General features: G+C 41.8%; 2 long non-coding RNA genes across 3 annotated transcripts in view; one reads left to right on the top strand and one right to left on the bottom strand.

Moving 5' to 3' along the window:
- Nucleotides 1–17023, top strand: part of LOC130680299 (uncharacterized) — a 61712-nt gene that overhangs the window by 27729 nt on the left and 16960 nt on the right. Inside the window, exon 3 of one of the 2 annotated variants that reach the window (XR_008993251.1) lies at nucleotides 10430–10768. This is a non-coding gene — a long non-coding RNA (uncharacterized LOC130680299). Of the gene's footprint in view, nucleotides 1–10429; nucleotides 12134–17023 lie in introns of those variants that run through there. The other variant, XR_008993250.1, reaches the window with a different exon arrangement.
- Nucleotides 7717–17023, bottom strand: part of LOC130680297 (uncharacterized) — a 34200-nt gene continuing 24893 nt past the window's right edge. The window contains exons 2-3 of the long non-coding RNA XR_008993249.1: nucleotides 12202–12373; nucleotides 7717–8552 (exon numbers count right to left, since the gene is read on the bottom strand). This is a non-coding gene — a long non-coding RNA (uncharacterized LOC130680297). The remainder of the gene's footprint in view (nucleotides 8553–12201; nucleotides 12374–17023) is intronic.

Raw genomic sequence — 17023 nt, 5'->3', positions numbered from 1 at the left:
CATTGCCTACCGTAAAGAGTTCCAAACTGGAGCCTGGGATTCAAAGCCCATCATATTTCAAGTCCAATTTCTCACCCTCTCATGTCACAATAGTCCCTCCCTCTGTCTCCACCCTAGGCACTCAACATTGCAACCACACCAGACAAAAACATTCCTTGTGTATGAGATACACCTTCACAATCTGTGCCTGTGCACATGCTGGTCCTGAGAATGCCCTTTCCCTTCATTCGTGATCTGTCACATTCCTGCTCATCAGTCAAGTCTCAGAGGCTTCTGTGATGCCTCTCTGCTCTCTGGTCAGAATTAATTCTCCTTTTGAGTTCCCATAACACTTAGTCCTCATCCAGGTTACAAAGCCTCTCACACGGAATGTGAATTGGTTGTGTGTATGTCAGCCTCTCCGTGAGGCTGGGGAATGTGAACAAATCATGTCAGGATTGCTTGACCTGGTACTGCACCTTCTATGTGGTAGGTGGGGCTGTGCTAAGGACAAATGAGATAATACCTGTAAGCCACTTGGGAAACACTCAATAAATACTCTATACACACAAGGAAAAAATGTACTTTCTGGCTTAGTTTTATGGGATTGTATTTCCAGGGAAGATAATATTAATAACCAAAATTTATTGAGCCACTTCTATGTGACAGGCTCTGTGCTAAACTCTTTATTTGGATTTACCTAGAATATTCCTGATTACAACTCTATGAAGCAGAAACAGTTATTATCCCATTTTACAGGTGAGGAAACAGCCTTTGATAGGTTTAGTAACAGTCTCAAAGTTAAGTAACATTTCCTGTCTACTGTACGTGAAGTCTCCTTGAGTAAAGTCCACACAGAAAAACAAACCTGAGAGGTGAAGACAGACTGATTCCTGTCAGGTTAAGTGACATTCCCGAGCTAGCAAGTGGGGAACATGGACTTAGAGCCAGGTCTGGCTGACTTCAGAAACCATACCACTGTTATGCCTTGTGTGAGGGCTCAGTGAGGTGGCATCTCCATGCAGCTAAGTTCTGTTACCCACAGCCTCCTTGTCGGTGATATGAAAGATGTGAGGGAAGTAGGAGTATTGCCTGGACCATAAGCATTTTGGCCACAGCAGTATGAGTTTACATGGACTTCCCTGTGGGCCTGGTAAAATTAATAGCAATTACCAACCAGTTACATTTGTAGAGTTTATAAATCACCTTCACAACAGAAACTGCATGGGATCCTTACACCATCACCTGGAACTAGTGGACAGCTCTCAGCTGTAGTTCCTCACTTGAAGTGTCCTCTGTCTACCTTTATGGATGGAACATGCTTGTATGCCTCCCATGCATAGACACAGACCATATTCCGTGAGGTTGTAAACATAGGGGCACAAAGTGGGAAGCAGATACAAGAGGGGATCTATGTGCCTGAGAACCTGAGCACTTCTGGAAAGTCAAGATGGTGAGCAAAAAGGAGAAGCAGTTGCTAGCCACCCTACTGATATCTGATATCCCACTTACTAGGCTTTTTAATGGTTGGCTGGCTTACTGAGAAGTTGTTAAGAATGTCTATTAAATTATCTACAATCCTCAGATTTCACTATAATCGTGATATGATCTCAAGGGGCTCCATTGGATTAACTGACCAAGCAACCTTTACCCGTCAGTTAACGGGAGTCTCCCTGCCCCTACTGTCAGTCTACTAGGTTTAGGGAACCTCTCCCCCACCCCAGTGAGGCATGTGATCCAGGCCTGGCCAATCAGCTTATTTCATCTACCTGCCATAGGATTGGTTCAGAATGGCTATCTGACCCCAGCTGAAGGAATCAGAGTTAATTCCAAGGATGTAATGGATCTTTTGGAAAAGAGAAATTCTCTTTACATTGGGGCTGATGGGAGAACGGCCTGAAACCAAGGTGTGGTTAGCAGTCACCTACCATTGTGTACTGCATGTGAAGTCTCCTTGTATAAAATCGACAAAGAAAAACAAACCTGAGAGATGAAGACAGGCTGATTATATCACTTAAGTAGCTGGATCCAGCCATAACTAAAGTTAGATATGTGCATGTACTTCTTTTTTTGTTTTTAAACTTAGGTCAGTTTGGACTGGTTTTCAGTCACTTGCAAATGAAAGAGACCAGACTCATACATCAATAAAAATCAGGAGGGCACTTAGAAATCACTTAGTCTAATCTCTTTGGTAGAAGGGAAAACTGAGGTATAGAGAGAAACAATATCTTGCCCAGAACACAGGAGAAGTAATGGCCATGTTGGACAAGAATCCAGATCTCTTGATTTATCCAGTCCACCTCTTTCCAGGGTGCAATTTCCTGGCATCTCGTCTCCATGCTGAAGAATCAACCCTCATTCAAGCCCTGGCCACACTTCTCTGATAAGAGGAAGCCAGGCCAGGCCCACTCTGCTCCTTCTGGCTCTGCAGACTGAACTCACCCACCAGCAGCTGGGGAGGGGGAGGGTGCTGCTGGCCCGAGGGATGGCCTCAGACCTGAGTCAGCCCAAGGCCCGAGGCCCTGAGGTTTCTGTACAGGGTGGTGATCTCAAACGTGTCCTCCAGATAGGATGAGTGGAAACTGGGCATGGTCCCACATCTTGTTTTCCAGAAGCAAAACCTGTGAAGGGAGGGGCCATAATTAGACAGTGGCCCCCATTTATGTAGAGACCCCATTTGCCAACTGTTTATTATTCTAAATTAATTCATCTCAGCCATCAAAAAACTTGAAAGGGCAAAACAGACTCCAAGATATGACACCACTAGGTACAAGGAACTACTGAATTATCAATATCAGTTACTGGAAAGACCTTCAAGGTCTTCTAGTCCAGCCATCCATATTGGACTACCCTCTTCCACACTCAGGAAAGGGGCTTCTTCTGAGAAGCTTTGTGTCCCATGGACGGTGATGATGATTGCTGTTATAGAAAACCAGTTAGAATGTACAAGCTGGTGTCTTTGCAGGACATGGGCTTCTTATACTCAGACCAGCTGGGAAAGCGCCATCTCTGGGAGGCAACCTTCTGGCAGCAACACAGGTGTGTGGCCTGCAGTATGATTTTGGTTTCCTTTTGCTTGGGGGAGAGAGGAGAGAGTACCTCACACACCAGAATATGCAACAGCTCCTGACCAAGGGATGGAAAAGGAATATAGACTGTATTGGCCACAGGACCAAAGAAACCTGTTTCTTTATTTGTGGTGTGAGTATCCAGAAAGATCTACATGTTCATCCTGTATACCACATCTAGCTGTCTGTGATCTGTGACTGTCTCAGAGTGGAAATGTGGGGGCATCAGCTCAGAATGACAGTTCAGGCAGCCTTATTTTGTGTGTGTGTGTGTGTGTGTGAGTGCATGTGCACATATGTGTGCACCTATAAGAGCACTGGAGCAGTTGGTCATGGGGAGGCCCAGTGACACTCCTGTCAAAGGAGAACTAAACAAGAAAGTGAAAAGCAAAGACTAGCAGAAGCATCTGAGAAGGGAGATGCATCAATCTGGAAACTGGAAGGCAAGGTCTTAAGCTTTGGCTTCGGAATTTAATAGCCTTATGCCCTTAGATAAGCCACATTGCCTCTAGGCCTGGTTTCCTTATCTGTGCATAGATGTGAGCACTATTTCAAGCTGGAGATAAAAATATGATCAGTCTCTCTGTTTAACTACTTATTTTGAAATCTCTCAGGCTTACAGAAAAGTTGCAACAATATACCCACACACCCTCCAGCAGGTCCCAGAGGTCAGCGTATTTGCTTTATCATCTTCCTCGTCCTCTGTATGTGAGAGTGGAATATATATATTCCTACTCATAGATATGTGTGCACATAATTTTTTTCTGAGCTATGTGAGAATAACTGATTTTTTCTAAAAACTGTTTTTGTCTTGTGACTTCACTCTAAGGGTTCAGAGGATAAGAAAATATTTGAAAACCATTGCTAAACTCCCTTTTAGTACTGGCTTTATTAATAATGTTTCTCGTGCTGGGTTAAAATAACTCTAGAACCCAAAAGTGCTGATTAAGGGCATGCATGCCAAAGTAAATAGTAAGTTTTTAATAAGAAGACCATGCTATTTATGTAGGTTGACTTATTGGCAGAGATTGTAATATAGAGATTTTCAGCGCCCTATATTAGAGATGCATAAAATGAGGCCCACTGAAAAGAGATTTTCTCAACATCTTACAGCCTGTCTATCCGACATTTTTTGCTAGCATGTTAGCGTTCTCTTACACACACTTGGCGAAGGACTGGTGAAGTAAAACCATAATGATAATGATGTACTTTGTGCCTGGCAATGTGCTAACCATTTTATCTACATTATTTCATTGAGTCCTTATAACAACCTGGCTTTGTAGGTATTATAAACCCATTTTTCAGACGAGGAAACTGAGGCTCAGGGAAATTTTTGAATAGTTTGTCCAGGATCACACAACCTGAAAGGATGAAGCCAGTATTCAAACCCATATCTGTCGAGCTCCACAGCCGGGGCCCTTTACCTACACTATGCCGCTTCCTCGCTCTGCACCGGGGCTGGGAGCTCTCACCCCATCTCAAATCTCGCCATTCCAACACTTTTGAAGCAAAGTCCTGTCCTAAAGTGCAGGGGTAGGTCTTCTACTGTGTTATGAGGGGGTAGGCTGCTGGGGACTGGGATTTCCTGACAGAGAAACCTTGAGGGAGGGGGTAGTGGGAAAATGTTAACAGTTACCACCAAACTGGACTGGAGAAAACACAATGGTAGCACAGCAAATGGAGATCCACCTTGCCAGCAGAATTTCTTACAATGCGCAACTTTCTGTGGGCCTGCACCCTTTGGTGGATGGATCTTGTTTCTTCATGAGGGCAGAGGCAGCAGGATGCTTGAGAAGGGACTCAGCATCTGGACCTTGATTTCTCCACGTGCAGAGTGTGATGGGGACTTGAGGACAGGGTAGAGAGAAGTTGGCCTGCCATCAGCCACTCTCTGGAGCTGAGAACCTAGGGTCAGTGAGAGGATGAGGGAGCTGGAAGGCATCCTCTGATCTGATGCCTTCATTCTGCAGACGGGAAGTCTGAGGCTCAGAGACCAGCAGAGATTGTATTAAGAAGGTTCCTCATCTAGCACAGATAAATGTGAGCAGATAATACTTCTTAGGTCCTTGTGACATGGAGGTGCTAAATGCTTTAAATGTACTGTTAAATGTAATTCTCACCACAACCCTACAGAGGAGGGATTATCTTCATTTTAAGAATAAGAAAAATCAAGGCTCAGGTCCTCTCTAGCTTTAGCATCTCCTTCCATAAACTGAGGAAGTTGAACTAAAACAACATGTCTGAAACGTCAGTCATTTATCACATATATATTCCACCTGTATTGTTTTTTCATCAAGTCAATGTTTTAAAATTGAAATATTATAAATTAAAAGTATTATAAATGCAATTCTAAGTTGCCATGAATAGCAGAGAACATATTAATGCAAATACATAATTAAGAAAATAAATGTTATCCATCTCCCTCCCTTAAATTCACCAAAGACACAACTTTGAAAATCCACTGAATTAAATTACCTCTAGGTCCAGGTCTATCTCTGATTCTGTAAGAATACAGAATCCTGAGTCTGGTGAGGCCTGACAGCTAGCTCAAGAACAGTACCCTTCAAGAGACACCAGCCATGAAAAGGAACACCACTAAAAAATCCACTTGCAAACAAGATGACTTCCAGCTTATTTAGAGCAAAATGGTCTCCAGGAGACTCTGAAGGTACTCCATTCTTTCTGGGAACAGGGAGACAGTTTCTCAGCTAGACACACCTCAGAAGGTGAGTGGACCACCTTCTCCTGGGGGTGAAGAGGGGAGTGGGGGTCTCCCTGTTGCTCGGGCAGATGGGTCCTCAGAAGAGAGAGACTATCTGAAGGGTCCACAAGTGGCCTCCTTTCCTCATTGCCCTTATGGCTGTTGGGAAGAAGAAACAGTGGCGACTATTTCAGCTCAATCCTTTGGAATTAAACAGGGTTTGGGCCCACTGTTAAAGGCTTGGAAACCATAACAGGCGTGCATAAAGTGCTTTGCAGTTTTGTGACTACACGGGTGTGGTCAGAGGACCAATAGCATGGGTCTCACCTGGGAGCTTCTTAGGAATGCGGACTCTGAGGCTCCATCCAGGCCTCCTGAATCAGAAACTGCCTTGTAACAAGGCCCCCAGGTGGTTTGTGTGTGCATGGGAGTTTGAGCTCATATGTGGCTGATCATCAAAATCAGCTGGGGAACTAACCCCCTTTCCCAGATTCCTGGATTCCAAATTTCAAAGATTCAAATGTAGTACAAGTAAGGTAGGGCCTGGGAATCTGTCATTAACGAGGTCTCAAGGCGATTCTGATGCTTAGCTAGGCTTGGCGGACATAGCAGCTTACATTTAGTAAGTACTTACTCTGTACCAGGCAGGGGTCAAGCTCTTTACACTGTATTAATCTATTTGATCCTCACAATAGCCTTAGGAGATAGGTGTTGGTATTAGCACTCCATTTTCCAGATGGGAAAACGTAGGCACACAGAAAAAGTAGGGTTGCTCGCAGAAGTTTGAAATGGTGGAGCTATAAATAGCTCTAGGGCAGGGGTTCTCAGCCCCAGGCCTACTGACGTCCAGAGCCGCCCTGTGCATAGCACAGTGTTTACCAGCATCTGTCTGCTAGTTGACAATAGCATACCCTTCTCCTAGTTGTGACAACCAAAATGTCTCCAGATACTGCCAATTGTCCTCTGGGGAGCAAATCACTCCCGGTTAAGAACCACTGCTCTGGAGTCTATACTTACACCCACTATACTCACTCTGCTGCCCCTCTAAGAGCCACTGGGTTCACACCAGAAGGTTTACACTACAACAGCCTACCAGCGGCAGAATTATTAGCCCCATTTAAAAGCATGACTTATCCAGGGTCACGTGGCTTGTGACCAAAGTGAGGACTCATATCCACATTACTGGCATTTCCTTTATTGATCCTACACACAGTGGATGTCTGGGGAAGTTTTATGCCTGGTGAATGAGCAAAGCCGAAGGCTAGGGATGGATTCTACCCGATCTTTATTCCTCATTTCTTGTTTCTTTCTCCAAGGCTTGTCATGGATGTCTATGGGATCACCAGCTCAGCAACCCTCCCCCCACTCTGACCCCTCTGTAACCGGTTATGGTTCCACAAGCACTTCCCCTGACTACAGTCGATTGGTTTAGGGGTAACACCCGCCCCAAGATGAACTCAAGGATTCCTTTCCTGGATTTTTGGGACCAGACAGAACATCAGATCAGTTTCCTTCTGGTGCCTAAAATGGTAAAATGTAAAACTCGAGAGCTGTGGACAGAGTTGGTTCACACCAATTGAGGGATGAAGCTAGCACAGAGAGCCAGGCTCAGGAGAGGCGTTGGAAGCCCCAGTGTGGCCTGACTGCTGGTTTGTGCTGCCCCCAGAGCCTGACTGCCCCAGGATCCTTCATGGGGCTTGCTGTTCCATTAAGTTTCCATGATTTTTCTCATGAAACTTCCTTTTTCTCCAAATTACTTTTAGTTGAGTTGGATAAGAGTCCTTATTAGTTTTGCCCTGATAACACAATACCACTTTTTGGGAAAAAACAAACAAAACAAAACAAAAAACCTCCCTTACTTTCAATAATGTGCACCTAAAAATTTGGTGGTCTGTGCAAGCACACTAATAATCAAGTTCCCATTATTTCAAATTGGAAAAATTGTATCATATGACATATCAACCCCAATCACTCAACCAATTTTTGAAATGTAACTAAAACTCAGTAAAATGTCTATTCATAAGTAATAAACTGTGATGTTAGGCTACCGATGCTTTCAAGGTAATATGGAGAGCGAATTAATGTAGCTGTTTCAAGAAGTTGCCTTGTCTACAGTATCATCTTCCACATCTTCTTTGAGGACATTTGTTCTCCTTTCCAAGCTGTGTGGGATTCTAACATTTGACTATGTCTGGAATGTAAGACAATGAAAGTCTGTTTTGTTAAAACTGTTGTATTGAGTTCGGGGGCATGGATGTAAATGTTTCCTACATAAACATTGTACGGAAAAGCTGTAGTGGGAGATAGATATTCATTCTATGAAGTTTGGGCATCAAAAAAATAGAGAGAAGGTCTATCAGGAAAATGGCGGAAAAACTTTCTCTGTGACAATCCTGTATATATGACAAACAGTACAGACGTACATTAAAAAAAACCATTCCAACCTGAAATCCCCTTTCTAGAGGAAATCATTGTTGACAGTCTGGAGGGTGTATTGGAGACTTTTGTTCCACAAACACACATGCGAACACATGCATACACACATCTGCCAAGGCAAATGCCTGGGGTGGGCACCTGCCTGGGGTAGGGGGTGGGGGGCTACAAGATGAGGATGAGGATCCCCAGCATGAGGATGTTGGCAAGCACAGACAAGGTGAGCAGGGCTTGAGGGTTCTGGGCGGAAACCAACGACATCAGGAAGGCAAGTGTCCACACTGCATAGATGTGGACATCCTTGGTGGGTGTGAGTCATGAGCTCTCTGTCCCCAGCAGTCACCTGAGGTCCCTTTGGCTGTTCTGATCACCTACAGATAAGAAATGTGAATCTCAGCTGTGACCTGCCAGTCCCCGCACCCATGGCCCCCAGCCTTTTCCACATTTTCAGCCCTCAGAAGCACCAGACCACCTGAGGTTTCCTCTGGAGAACACTTTCCTTCTCTCCCGACCTTCTGTTCATGACTGATCACACTTCAGAAAAAATACCCACAAATTAGATCAGGCCCCCATCCAGACTAGATCAGAGCACCTAGCCCATTTCATCAATAGGGTTTGTTACAGATTCTAGTTTTACACTAGAATGATTATGGCTAAATATTTATCTTCCCCAGTAGGGGAATGTAGGTTTCCTAAGGGCAGGGACCTTATCCAGTTTTCTCACTAATGAATTGCTAGCACAGCAACCAGTGCATAGTTGATAATCAATATGTATTTGTTGAATGAATGAATGAATGAATGAATGAATGAATGAATGAATGAATTGATTGAAAGAGAGCATTTAGTGAAATTCTCAACAGAGATGGCCTAGACACTTCATTTTTTTTTCAAATAAAGATTTTGATTTTTGATATTGGAAAGTATTTATGGTTAAAAATTCAGAAAACAGAAAGGGGGCAAAATTATCTGTGGAAATTCTCTTTGCAGCATTGTTTAATAGCAATAACACAAAAAAGAAATAACCCAAATGTCTATAAGGATTTAATAAATAAACCATGTATGATGAGTTCATGATATATTATTAAGCAAGAAAAAAAAGTAAAATGGCAGGCCAATAGCATGAAAAAAATTACTTATGCATATTTGCAAATTCATGAAAAAACCTAAAAACCATTCACATAACTTAGTGGTATGTTCTTATTGGGGAGATATTTATAGGGCCCTTTAATTAGATAATGTTTGTATTATTGCTTGATTTTGTTTAAGAAAGAGCTGTGCTGCTTTTGTGTTCTGAAGGAAAAAAAATCAACCATGATGGTTTAAAAATGAAGAGAAAACATACACCTACAGGTTCATTTGAGAGAGGTGACTGCTGTTCCTTTTCAAAGTAGATTCTTTCATATACATACATCTACTCTATACATGTAAACATATATATGCATAAAAGTGAGCCCTAAATGTACATGGTGCTTTGTAGCCTGTCTTTTTTTGGCCTATACTACTGGGTTTCTTCCAGCCCTGGAGTTTGAAGACCTGTTTGCTGAAAATGGATACCTAACAAATATTGAGCAGTTACTGTTTTAACAGTTTCAGAGGAACTTTTCTAGTCCCAGGGAACTCACAGGCTGATTAAAGAGATGTGGACACATAACTATACTCATATATTCATACACACACACACACACATATACGGCAAACTATATATATATATATACACACATGTGGTTGAATTGAGAAGGGAAAAATGAGGTGCCTGGCAATTTCTCTGCATAGATGTGGATCAGGGAATGATACCCAAAGGAGGCAAGCATGTAGAATGGATATGATTTAAATAATTTGGAGATGAGCAAGTAGAGGGGGGAGAACATTGGTATGTGGAAAGAATGGCATAAGCACAGGCTCATGGTGGGAAAGGACAAGGTATATTGGGGAAGGGTAGATGGCTCAGATGTGTTGTAGCAAAGGACACATACAGAAGAGAAGTGGAAGATCAGCTTGAGAGTGGATGGGAGCCAGGTAACCCAGAGTCTTGTGAGCCAAATTAAGATGATTAGAATATATCCTGTCCAACAGAGGGAAGTTAAGATTCTCAAACTGAAAAGGCATGCTAGATTTTCTGTCACTGCTCTGAGATAAGGACCGGGAGGTTCCAAACAAAGGCTGAATTGTTTTGGCTTTCACTAACTTGGCTGATTTAGAATCTGCTCAAAGTTCATACTGGTCTATCTCTAGCCATCTTGTATTTCAGCTCCAGGGCTCTGCCCTACCCGTTCAGTTATCTGCCAGAAACACAAAGAACACAGGGCAGAAGCCCAGATGGTCCACAGGCAGGAAGAACTCAATGTACCTCGGCACTGAGAGGAGAAGATTATCTGTTATAAAAAGAAGGCAGGCGGAGAGAAGATGGGGCCACCCAATGTACTGGTGTTATCAGCCCATCTCTCACCTGGGTGCCCTCACCTCTCCTATCTGGATGCCCTTGCTACCCGCAGCCACGGGAAGAAAGCCTTGCGGCAGCCTCAGACCTCCTCCAGCTCCAGAAGGGACTCGAATGCCCTGGCAGTCTGCTCATTGCACCAGTATCCAGGTATGTCTCCAGGCAGAACTTTTGTGTCCAGGTAGTTATGGAGTCAGGAGGGCCTGCCTTGGCCTCCCTTTCTCATAAGCTGCTGCTCAATCTCACCTGCTTGGAGAAGGAAGGCTCTGCCCCCTGCAAAGTCCACCTGACTTGGACACTGAACACTCTGCTCAGTTCTGGCTATCCCTTGCCCCATGAAATGAACCTACTTCTACTCTTGTCCCTCAATCTCTGTGCCACACAGCAGCTGGAGTGTTAAAAATTATTGATTAAATCATGCCTTTCCTCTGCTGAATACCCTTGTGGGGCTTTCCCCCGCTCCAGAACAACACTTTAACGCGATTGACTCCAGCCTGCCTTTCCACCCCGCCCTTCTACATCTCCTCCGACACTCAGCATGCTTTGCTACTTCTGGAGGACTCGGGGCTCTTCCCTCGTCATGGCCCTTTGCGGATACCTTTCCCTAAAGAAGTTCTTCCCACGCCTCTTCAAGCTGTTGGCTCTCACCCATTGTTTAGATCTTGGCTTAAACTTCATCTCCTCAGAGAGGTTTTCCCAACCTCCTGCAGCTCTCATCCTTATTCATAATTATAAAATTGTTTCTTTTCCTTTTCTACTGCTAGGTTGTAAAATTCCCTCAAGGTAGGGATCATGCCTATTTTGTTCACCCCTATCTCCCTAGCACCTGGCATGGTGCCTGGTCCATAGTGGGGGTCAATCAATCCTTGTTCAATAAGTGGGTGGGCGAATCAATGAGCGATGGAACCCATGTTTCTCAGTGAATGGCTGGTCTTCTGGAGAGCACACAGAGTCCCTCTGACTTTGAGTCACTCACTGCATGCTGGTTGGCAGTCCCTGAGGTGCAGTCATGAGCCATCTCACACTGCCCCAGGGCTTCTGTACCCTGGCCCCGTTTGTTTACATGCCCCTTCTAGTTTCTTGGCCCTGGAGCTGGAGGGTCTCCACTGACCATGTCCTATACCCTGGTCTCAGCTTGCTTTGGACCTATGCTTTTTCTGCTTACACATATCCACAATTAACAGAGCCAATAGAGGCGACGAACAAGGTTCACAGTACCCCAGATCAGTTACAACAAATGATGCTGGTAAAGATTTCACCAAAACAGGACATCTGATGAATCGCTCTCACACTGTGAGAGCAGTATCCAATAGCTTCATTGTTTAATCTTTTGACTTCTGATGACTACAGACTAATGGGCAGTGAGGTGAGAGAGTGGAAGGAGCTAGGCTTTAAAATAACACAGCTCTGCCATCAAAATGTCCCCTGATGCCTGAGAGATGTGATCCATACTCCAGCCACCAGAATCAGTTAATCCACACTCAGGATAATCCATTCCCAAAACAACTAAGAGCTAACTGCATTTATATAACACCTTTGCCCAGAGGTGTTTCCACTGGTGTTTCCAAAGGTGTATAACTCACCATATACCTTTGGGCAAGTTGCTCATTTTGAAGGCTCAATTGTCCCCATCTTCACTTTTAGGAGGCTGGATTCTAGAAGCTCTGGGCTCTAACATTGTAAGAGTTATTGTGTTGATCCATATTGACCCATGTGCCAGTCTTGAGTCTTGGTTATTGTTCCATTGCTGACTTCCTTTTAGGATTAAAGAAAATCCTCTAGTTAAGCATAGGAAATGTCAATTTTTTAAACTGAAGTATAATTAGCACATAATCTTTTATTAGTTTCAAGTATAGAACACAGTGGTTCACCAATTACCAACATTATTAAGTCTTCACCCCAAACAGTATAGTTTCTATTTATCAACATAGAAAGATGTTACAGAATCATCGACTATATTCTCCATGCTGCACTACAATCCCTGTGACCAACTTATATTATAATTGAGAATTTTTGTACCCTTTTATTCCCCTCAGCCTCCTTACCCACACACCCCAATCTCTCCCCTTTAAAGCATCAGTCACTTCTCAGTGTCTGCGAGTCTACAGCTGTTTTGTTCGTTTTGTTTTGTTTTGTTTTTAGATTCCACAAATAAGTGAAATCATATGGTATTTGTCTTTCTCTGCCTGGTTTATTTCACTTAGCCTAAAACCCTCTAGGTCCATCCATGTTTTCACAGATGGCAATATTTTTATCTTTTTATGGCTAAATGATATTTCATTGTGTATATGTACCACATTTTATCCATTCATCTATTGATGGACACTTTGGTTGGTTCCATATCTTGGCTATTGTAAATAACGTGGCAGTAAACATAGGGGTGCATATATCTCTTCAAATCAGGGATCTTGTTTTCTTTGGATAAATTCCAGGAGTGGAATTATTGGGTCATATGGTATTTCCATTTTTAGGTTTTTGAGGAACCTCCATAGTGACTGCACCAACTTAGATTTCCACCAATAGTGTAGGAGGGTTCCCTTTTCTTCACATCCTCACCGACACATATTTCTTGTCTAGGATAGTGGCCATTCTAACTGGTGTGAGGTGATATCTCACTGGGGTTTTAATTTGCAATTCCCTGAGGATTAGCAATGTGGAGCATCTTTTTATGTGTCTGTTGGCCATCTGTATTTCTTCTTTGGAGAAGTGTCTACGCAGATCCTCTTTTAATCAGGTTATTTGTTTTTGGGTGTTGAGGTGTGTGAATTCTTTATATATTTCAGATGTTAATCCCTTATTGGATAGCTCATTTATGAATATATTCTCCCATACTGCAGGATGCCTTTTTGTTCTTCTGATAGTGTCCTTTGCTGTACAGGAGCTTTTTGGTTTGATGTAGTCCCACTTGTTCATTTTTTATTTTGTTTCCTTTGGCTGAGAAGATATGTCCAGGAAAAAATTGCTCATACATATGTTCAAGAGATTTTTTTGCCTATGTTTTCTTCAAAGAGTTTTATGGTTTCATGACTTACATTCAGGTCTTTGATCTATTTCAGATTTACTGTGGGTATGGAGTTTGGCAGTAGTTCAGTTTCCTTATCTTGCATGTAGTTGTCCAGTTTTCCCAACACTAGTTATTTACCCATTGTATATGGCTCCTTTATCATATATTAATTGATCATATATGCATGGGTTTATATCTAGGCTCCCTATTCTGTTCCCTTGATCTGTGGGTCTGTTTCTGTGCCAGTTCAGACTGTTTTGATTACTGTGGCTTTGATGTATAGCTTAAAACCAGGGAGCATAATCCCCCTGGCTTTGTTCTTCTTTCTCAGAATTGCTTTTGCTATTTGGGGTCTTTTGTGGTTCCATATGAATTTTAGAACTATTTGTTCTAGTTCACTGAAAAATGCTGTTAGAATTTTGATAGGGATTGCATTGAAACAGTATGGCCATTTTGGAGAGGATTGTCTTTTTGACAATATTAATTCTTCCTATTCATGAGCATGGGATAGATTTCCATTTATTTGTGTCTTTTATTTCTCTCATGAATGTCTTATAGTTTTCAGAATATAGGTCTTTCGTTTCTTTGGTTAGGTTTATTACTAGGTGTTTTATTCTATTTGATGCAATTATAAATGGAGTTGTTTTCCTGATTTCTCTTTCTGCTAGTTCATTGTTATTATATAGGATTGCAACATATTTCTATGTATTAATCTTACATCCTGCAACTTTACTGAATGCAGTTATTCTAATAGTTTTTTGGTGGGGTCCTTAGGGTTTTCTTTTTTTTTTTAATTTAACCTCATTTATTATTTTTATTAAGGTGTCATTGATACACAACCTTATGAAGGTTTCACATGAGCAACATTGTGGTTACTACATTCAGCCATAGTATCAACCCCTCCCACCACCACATCCCATTGCAGTTACTGTCCATCAGTGTAGTAAGACGCTGTAGAGTCACTACTTGTTTTCTCTGTGCAATATTGCCTTCCCTGTGACTTCCATACATTATGTGTGTTAATCATAATGCCCTTAGGGTTTTCGATGTACAATATCATGTCATCTGCAAATACTGACAGTTTAACTTCCTCCTTACCAATCTGAATGCCTTTTATCTCTTTGTGTTATGTGATTGCCACGGCTAGGACCTCCAGTACTATGTTGAATTTAAGTGGTGAGAGTGGACATCCTTGTCTTGTTCCTGATCTTAGAGGAAAAGCTTTCAGCTTTTCACCATTAACTATGATGTTATCTGTGGGATTGTTATATATGGCCTTTATTGTGTTGAGGTATGTACCCTCTATGCCCATTTGGTTGAGTGTTTTTATCACAAATGGATGTTGAATTTTGTCAAATGTTTTTTCAGCAACGACTGAGATGGTCATGTAGTTTTTTATATTTTTTTGTTAATATGATGTATGATACTGATTTATGAATATTGTATCATCCTTGCATCCCTGGAATAAATCCCACTTGGTTATGAAGGATGATCCTTTTGATGTATTTTTGAATTCAATTTGCCAATATTTCATTGAGAATTTTTTTTTTAGGTAGAAAATTATATGTTTATTTATTGTCCTTTGATTTTCAATAATGTGTTTGTCATTTGCACATTTATTTTTGTAGATAATTATTTTTAATTGAAGGGTAGTTGACACACAGTATTACATTAGTTTCAGGTGTACAACACAGTGATTCAACATTTATATACATGATAATTCTAGGTACCAGCTATCACCATACAAAGCTGTTACAATATTTTGACTATATTCCTTATGCTATACATTACATCCTGGTTACTTATTTACTTTACAATTGGAAGTGTGCACTTTTTTTTGTTGTTGTTGTTGTGAGGGCATCTCTCATATTTATTGATCAAATGGTTGTTAACAACAATAAAATTCTGTATAGGGGAGTCAATGCTCAATGCACAATCATTAATCCACCCCAAGCCTAATTTTTGTCAGTCTCCAATCTTCTGAAGCATAACGAACAAGTTCTTACATGGAGACCAAATTCTTACATAGTGAATAAGTTACATGGTGAACAGTACAAGGGCAGTCATCACAGAAACTTTCGGTTTTGCTCATGCATTATGAACTATAAATGGTCAGTTCAAATATGAATACTCATTTGATTTTTATACTTGATTTATATGTGGATACCACATTTCTCTCTTTATTATTATTATTTTTAATAAAACGCTGAAGTGGTAGGTAGATACAACATAAAGGTAGAAAACATAGTTTAGTGTTGTAAGAGAGCAAATGTAGATGATCAGGTGTGTGCCTGTAGACTATGTGTTAATCCAAGCTAGACAAGGGCAATAAACATCCACGTATGCAGAAGATTTCTCTCAGAACAGGGGGGGTGAGGTTCTAAACCTCACCTCTGTTGATCCCCAGTTTCTCACCTGATGGCTCCCCTGCGAGTGTGCCTGTCTTAGGTTGTTCCTCCCTTGAAGAATCTTACCCGTCTCTGGCTAACCAGTCATCTTCCAGGGCCATACAGGGAAATGTGAAGTTGGTAAGTGAGAGGGAAGCCTTATTGTTTGAGAAGGTTAGCTTTTTACTTCTTTGCATATTTATGCCCTGTGGCTTCTATGCCCAGCATTTGTCTTGAGGTATCTTTACCACTTGGAAGAATTATGATACTCGGTAAATTTGATATGAGGCACGAATTCTATTTAAGGGTTGTAATTAGGAAGGAAGAAGAAAAGCTATAGAAGTAGCAGGCGGAAGAAAACATGGGAAGACTGATTATTTCTTTGACATATCTTCTTGTAGAGTAACTTCAGCATGTATAGGCTTTAAACTACTAATTAAATTGCGCACACACATTAACATAATAGGAGTGCAGTTACATAACCAAAACATACCTGTAATTACCAGCCATCTCCAGTGAAACCAAGAAAACCAGTTAGGCACCTTAGGCATTTGTGAAAACTTATTTATGATATGGTGGATATTGTCCAACTGAACTTGAACAGTCTGAGAGAAATCAGACAAATTAAAACAACCCATTCCTGGGGACTGTTCACATCCCATATGTTCTTTTAACAGTAAATAGTCTGTAGTTGTAAGATTTTGGAGCGCTACAATTTGCACTTCTCCTAATTCTTGGTTGAGTTCCAACCGTATAGATCCAGTCAAATTTGTTGTTTTACTGTATGCACAGGCCAGCTTAGATATCTCCTTCCTCATTCCCATGGCAAGTCCAGGAACTGGTGGGATGAGTGCATCTACAGCTGTAGCAGTGCGTGGATCTTTGTTGGGGTTTTTTGATAATCATCTTCTGGCATGAGTCTTCCAGAGAGTGCTGATGTTGGAAGTTCTTTTTCATATCGTGTCTTAGTTGATTTTCGGGGTAGCCAAATTAGGCTTTGATCCTCTGTATAAA

The sequence above is a fragment of the Manis pentadactyla genome, chromosome 2, assembly GCF_030020395.1.
Source record: "Manis pentadactyla isolate mManPen7 chromosome 2, mManPen7.hap1, whole genome shotgun sequence".
Taxonomy (NCBI): domain Eukaryota; kingdom Metazoa; phylum Chordata; class Mammalia; order Pholidota; family Manidae; genus Manis; species Manis pentadactyla.
Note: the sequence above shows the minus strand (reverse complement) of the source record. Positions and strands in the feature narration are given on the sequence as shown.